Source organism: Theropithecus gelada, chromosome 16, assembly GCF_003255815.1.
Source record: "Theropithecus gelada isolate Dixy chromosome 16, Tgel_1.0, whole genome shotgun sequence".
Taxonomy (NCBI): Eukaryota; Metazoa; Chordata; class Mammalia; order Primates; family Cercopithecidae; genus Theropithecus; species Theropithecus gelada.
The window spans coordinates 43,296,080-43,303,471 of record NC_037684.1 but is presented as its reverse complement, the minus strand read 5'-3'; positions in this window follow the sequence as shown (position 1 = coordinate 43,303,471).

Genomic DNA, 7,392 nt, shown 5'->3' with positions numbered 1-7,392 from the left:
AAGACTAAATTTTGTGCACTTTGCTAATTTGTATATGTAGTCAACTGTGGTGGGCAGAACCACCAGAAGCTCCCATGATTCCTGATACATTGTGTGACCCCCTCCCTTGGCTATAGGCTGAACTTGTAACTTGCTTCTAGCCAAGAGAATATGACCAAGAGGAAAAGTCTTTTTCTGGATGTAATTAAGATTCCAACTCAGTTGATTTAGAGTTAATCAAAAAGCAAAGAATGATGGTGGATGAGCCTGACTTAATCCGGTGAGTGCCCTTAAAGGAGAAACGTGTCCCTCCCTGAAGTGAGATGCAGTAAGCAGCCATGGCAGAAAAGCCCACGGGACAAGCAACTGTGCCTCTAGGGCCTTTGAGCAGCTTCCAGTCAGCAAAATGTTGGAATCTTCAATCACACAACTGATAGCTGCACAAAGTGAATTCCATCCACAACCTGATTGAGCTTAGAAATGGCTTCTTCCAGCCGGGTGCGGTGGCTCAGGTCTGTAATCCCAGCACTTTCGGAGGCCAAGGTGGGAGGATCACAAGGTCAAGAGATCGAGACCATCCTGGCCAACATGGTGAAACCCTGTCTCTGCTAAAAATACAAAAAAAAAAAAAATTAGCTGGGCATGGTGGCACGCGTCTGTAGTCCCAGCTACTTGGGAGGCTGAGGCAGGAGAATTGCGTGAACCCAGGAGGCGGAGGTTGCAGGCGGAGGCGATCACGCCACTGCGCTCCAGCCTGGGCGACGGAGACTCCGTCTCAAAAAAAAAAAAAAAAAAAAAAAAAGAAGTGGCTTCTTTCCCCTGGCGCCTCCAGATGAGAAAGCAGCCTGGCCAACCTCTTGGATTGCAGCCTGGTAAGACCCTGAGCAGACTCTCGGCTAAGCCATGCCTGGACTCTTGAGCTGTGGAAATGATGAGATAATAAATGTACATTGTTTTAAGTTGCTGAGTATGTGGTAATTGGTTACACAATGGTAGAAAACTAATACAGCAGCTTATTTGAATTTCCAAAATCTCTTTGTAGGCCCAACAAACCTGAGAAGGACATGTGGTCCACGGTAGCCATTGTGTGATCTATGATTGCAACGTGTCCCTAAAATGTTACCCATTGCATACAGTGTTAGTCATTCAGAGACGAAAGGCACAGTAATGAGAGAGAGAGAGAGAGAGAGAGAGATTTCACAATTCAAAGCATTGTGATAACTGCAGGACCCTGGACTGTGGGAAGACGGACCTCAGGGAGAAACAGCTATTGGAACCTAATTGCAACCTGCATGAAAGCAGGAGCTGGCATTTTCCTATCTGATCTGGGTGCCTTTTAGAAGAACTGCCTTATCTCCAGTTTCTGTTTCTTGCCTCATCCTTATTATTTTCTTTTTCCCCATGACTCTATCTGCATTTTGCTTTAACATTTACTCATCAATGATTCCCAGTTTGGGTTTTTGTTTGTTCGTTTCTGAGACAGAGCCTTGCTCTGTCACCCAGGCTGGAGTGCAGTGGTACAATCTCACCTCACTGCAGCTTCTGCCTCCCTGGTTTAAGGAATTCTTCCACCTCAGCCTTCCGAGTAGCTAGGACTACAGGCACGCTGCCATGCCCAGCTAATTTTTGCATTTTTAGTAGAGATGGGGTTTTGACATGCTGGCCAGGCTGGTCTCGAACCCCTGACCTCAAGTGATCCGTCCACCTTGGCCTCCCAAAGTGCTGGCATTATAGACATGAGCCACAGAACCCTCCCTGGTTCTCAGTTTTCTTAAAAATAGACAAAGATATTGCCTTTGAGCCCCGATGATAAGAAAACTAGGCTTATTCCTTACCTTGTCAACTCAAGAGTATCTTTCAATTTTGTTGTCAACCATCCAATATTAGAATTTTCCTAGTTCAAAGATTACAACAGGATGGGGAGAGAAGAGATGAAGTTTGGGCAAGTAACAAGTTCTCGGCGAGAGGCCATGTTGCCTAAACTTTCACCCAACCAGCACTGATTGCATTATGACATCTGGAAAATTGGGACCAAACTTCAACAGTGTGACTTGGAAGCAGCCATGTAAACTTTCTGAGCCCCAGAAACTTCAGGCCTAATTACCCCTTGTCTGATCTCAAAAACAAAAACAAAAACAAACTAACTGGACTCCAAGTTTCTACTGATGCCTCTGCAAATACCTTCTCAGCACATCAGCCGAAGTGCTCTTCTTCAAATAGAATTCAGATCATACGTATTCAGTGGCGTTCTCTCATGTTCAGAGTAAAATCTCAACTCCCATGGCCTAGGTGCACTGGGCCGCCACCTACTTTCTATCCTCTCCTCACACTCTCCCCTCCATCTCTTGGCTCCTGCTGTACTTCCTTTCTGCTCATGTAACATGCCACAATCCTTCCCACCTTGAGGACTTTTGCACAAAATGTCACATCTGCCTGGGACTCCTTCCCCAGATAGTGAATGGCCTGTTCCCTCTATTCATTCAGGTCTTTGCTCAAGTGTCAGTTCCTCAGAAAAGTCTTCTCTGATGCCTGATCCAATACCCTTTCTCAAGCCTTCTTCTCTCCATTGGCCTGTTGTGCTTTGTTTTCCCTCAGTGCTTATCACGACCTAATATGACATCATATAGTCTTTTTTCCCTTTTTATTTGTTGTGTATCTCCCCTACTAGAATATAAGCAGGATTTTTTTTTTCTCATATTCACCAGTATCTTACCAGTACCTTGGTAAGTGTCTGACGTATAATGGATGCTCAGTAAATATTTATAGAATTAATGAAAGTGAGAGATAAGGAGATTGTATCAGTTAGTCATCAGGGTCTCTTCAAGTATAGTGGTCCTGTAACCACATTCTAGAAACAAATATCAGCCTTGATAATTAGCCAGTATGCACTGATATGAGCATCTCAGTATAGTAAATATTTCTCAGTATGTAAATATTTCTGTAGCACTTGGTAAACTAGCTGCTACCCTGAATCCCCTTACGGTATCTTCTGCAGCCTCTTGAACTCACCACAATCCCACAATTAAACTGTTAACCTTTGGACAGAGCAGAGGGCCCCTTGTTTTCTGCTCCAGAATTATGGTCAATGGCCATTCCAGTTGTTCGATACCTGAGATGCATTGGTTGTTAAATATTTTAGCTATGATTCCTGATGGCAGCTGTGCTATTGAAAGAAGATGACACACGGAGGGGCACCCAGTCACCAAACAAAGAAAGGGAGGATTGAAAAGGAATAAAAGGAAAGGAAAAAGCTTCCTGAAGCCAAGAGCAGTTATCTTTCAATGTGGTGGAATAAAACTTGCACCGTCATTCTGCTTGGGGAACAATAAATGGGAAATCTGGAAAATAAATACAAACTACACACTTGTTTTTTGCACTACCAATACCACATGAAGAGCGGAGTAATTATGTATTCGAATATCATTGCTGGGAAAAACTCTGTGTGACCCAAAGTTCAATACTCAAACACATTGGTTCCAGGCAAGATTGCTTTTCATGGTGGTATACCCTTTCTCCTCTACTGCCTTGCTTCCAAAGGAAATTAGATACTGCTCCTATTTACCAGAATGGGAACTAATAAGGGCGTCTTCTTGATTATAGAGCTACAAGATCAGCACTTTCCCTCTTGCTCATAAGAAACCACATAAAGTAAAACAACAGAAACCTGTAAGCATGTCCCCAGCTAATCACCCTAACCCAGCAGCAACTTTCTAGAGGAAGCAGAGTGACCAGAGTGAAACAAGATGATATCAGCACCATCTTTACTTTTTTCATGCTGCGTCTCCTGGTCTGGATGAATCCAGATGGGCTCACATGGCGTCCCAGCCCCTACAATTGCTTTACCAACTTCTTCAGGGTGGTGAAGGAGGGGATTAAAAACAATTCAGTGTCCTCACCCCCCAAATCTGGTGGCCCAGAGACTAAATCTAGACGCCTACATTGTGTTTCAACTCCCCACTCCCTACCTGAGTCTCCTTTTTCTATCTAGGAGGTCAAAGGGATGAGCTGGGTTTCTTTGGAAGTTCTTTCCTCTCTACAACTCACAGCATTCCTTACATTTTTTTTTTTTTTTTCTATTTTAGGGCATGGTACTGAGCTTTTGCCTTGGGTCAGTGCTAAGCAAACCAACATCCACATTTATCCTTGTGAGTGAAGGCCCCATTCCAACCCCTGGTTTTCATAGCTGGCATCCTATTATGTGACCTGGATTTGTCAATCCCCCAAATGGGATAAAATCCTTAAAGTCAGAGTTCCCACACCACCACCTACAACACACCTAGACTGCCCACCATATGTGCTCTGCTCTGTCATCCAGAGTGGACTTTCTGGTGTGACTTGCTGGATCTTAATTTGCCTTTTTTGTCCTTTGGAACCTGAACTTGAGGCTGCCCAGCTGCCATTACCAGGATCAATTTCCCCAGCAATCCCTTAGCCCTGTCTCACCTGCCTTTTCTTGGTAAACAGGTCCCAACGTGATTCTAACTTTATGAGCTCCCCAGCAGCCCCTTGTCTCTAACATACCAACATATTTCGCCCTCCAGCCCCTTTATTCTGGACCATGAAGCACTCCATCTCCTTGAGTTGATAAAACACACCTTGAGGATTTTTACCAGTTGGGAGAACCCAAAATTACTCATAATTTTATTACTTACAACCTCATCCCTGAAAACAAAAAGGGAAGATGTGCTCTCCATACAATCAGCAGATGGGCTAAGTGCCATTGCGTAGCCCAAGTGAAAGTTGTTTACCTCTTAGTGCTTCAGATTTAAGTTTTATTTGTTTCATCTTGTTACGATAAAATGTGACTGGAGCATTTTGCTTTCACATATATTTATTTAAGAGGATTTTGCTCCATTATGTAAAATAAAACAAAAAAGATCATTTGGAGGGAAATGTAACATAAGTCCATCATTTAGTAAACTTTCCCAATTATATCTATTTGACTCTGACTTTCTGCCCAGATACGAATGGAAAGTTTTTTGTTTTTTTTTTTCCCCATTTAAAAAGCAACTATTGGCCAGGCGCGGTATCTCGCGCTTGTAATCCCAGCACTTTGGGAGGCTGAGGCAGGCGGATCACCTGAGGTCAGGAGTTCAAGACCAGCTTGGCCAACATGGTGAAACCTCGTCTCTACTAAAAATACAAAAAATTAGCCGGGCGTGGTGGCGGGTGCCTGTAATCCCAACTACTCGGGAGGCTGAGACAGGAGAATCGCTTGAACCCAGGAGGCAGAGGTTGCAGTAAGTCAAGATCGCACCACTGAACTCCAGCCTGGACAACAAAGAGAAAAAATCCATCTCAAAAAAAAAAAAAAAAAAAAGCAAATATCTTCCATTGAAAATAGTGCAAACCAAAAATGTATCTTTTTTTGTTGTTTCTTTTCTAGCCATATTTGCTGTTTTTATCTCGTAATGACCTTTCCCCAGTGTATTTCTCTGTTTCTCTTCAGTTAATGCCCAGTTTCTAAAAATAAAATGGCTAGTGGATCTTTGGATAATATTATTATTTCATGGGTACATACAATCAGGAAACGTATTTCTGTTTATACTCTTAAATCAGTTGAGAGTTGTAGATGAAGCCACATTCTGTCAGCACATTTTTTTCCCCCAAACCTGGAAAATGTAACAAAATCCAAAACAGCTGTAGGAAGTAGAGTATACACTCCATTTGCACTCAGCAGGAGAACTAACAGGAGGTAACGGGGATAGTTTCCACATGAAAAAGTTACAAAGAATTTAACCTGTAATGAAAACTCTGATAATCTCTAGGAATGAAAGGTGCTTGGATGATGGGTTTGGGGTTTTTCGTAAGTTCAAAGGATCTGGTTTTCCCTATAAATGCTATGCAGGAATTGGAGACGTCCATGTGGTCATTGTTACGTCTGATGGCCAACAAAAGTTCAGGCTTCATCATTAAGCCATTAAACTGTGACTGTGTGTGCATTTTAAGCCCATGGATTACCTGCCCAAGCCTGTGTTTTTGAAAAGCATGGAAAGCAGAATCTCATCAGCTTATCACCATCTGCTCCCAGAGAGAGACTCCGGTGCGTGGGTCTCAGTTTAAAAGTAGTTTCCTCTAAGATTCATGATGTGAAGCTCCTATAGCCTAGAGCTTCTCAAACGTTGGTATGCACATGAAGAATCTCTGGACCTTGTTAAATGCAGATTCTGATTCAGCTGGCCTGGGTGGGACTAGACCTGAGATGCTACCTTTCTATCAAGCTTTCAGGTGGTCTTATGCTGCTAGTCCGTGGGCCACCAGTGAGGTAGCAGGAGCGCAGAGGATTTCTGCCACAGCAACACTATCGCATCTGTGGTAGGCAGTCTCTGAAATGGCTCCCAGTGATCCCACCTTCCTGATATTCAAGTCCACATGAAATCCCCTTCGCCTGAGTGTAGGCTGGACCTATTAATAGTGACTCACTTCTACTGAACTGAATGCAGCAAAAGCAATGGTATGTTTCTTCTGAGGTCAGGTAATAAAAAGACTGTAACTTCAGTGTAGCTGTCACTCTCTCTCTCTCTCTCTCGAACCCCTGCTCTGGATAAAGCAAGCAACCATCTACATTGTGAGTGGCTCCTGGAGGGTCCCATATGTCTCCAGTCAATAGCTAGTAAGGACTTGGGTCACATGAGCAGGTTGAGAAGTGGTTCATCCGCTAGTCAAGCTTTGAGATGAATACAACCTCTTCTAACACCTTGTTTGCAACCTCAAGAGAAATTCTGAGCCAGAGGTACCCATTAAGGCCATGCCCAAACATCTGATACAGAGAAACAGAGAGTAAACATTTGTGGTTTTAAGCACCTAAATATTGGAATAATCAGTTATGCATCTATAGATAACTAATACAGCATCACTCATAAAATATTCTTTACAAAAGTTAAATTTTTTAAAATCAGTCGTTAGTGAATATTTTATCAGCCATGACTAAGGGTCAAACATTTCAGATGCTCACAATCCACATTTTTGTCACCCTACTTCTGAGGGTATCCATGCACCACTGAGGCTGGACTCATCTTTCCTGATCACTTTGAAATTGGGATTCAGATGTATAGACTGTGTTTACTCTGGGATTCAAACCAGTTTAGTTAGAGCTGACTCAGAGGGCAATTAGTTCCAGGATCCTTTTATAATGTGAAATCCTGATCTTCTGAAGATAGCTTAAATCAGAAAGCAGTGTGAGATACATGAGATACGGATCTCTAGTCTAGCAACTTAGCAGAAACCAGCTGATTTTCCAGAGCTCTCTGAGGCAAGAGCAAAGTAATTCTACTTTAAGAAAAACAACATGTATGTACAAAAGAGGCAGGGCAGAAGAGTTAAAAATAAACCAAAGATAGCTGTTCACCACCTTATTGACTTGCTTTTGATTCCTGTTCTTGGACACAGAGTTTCCCACCCATTTGTCTTAAT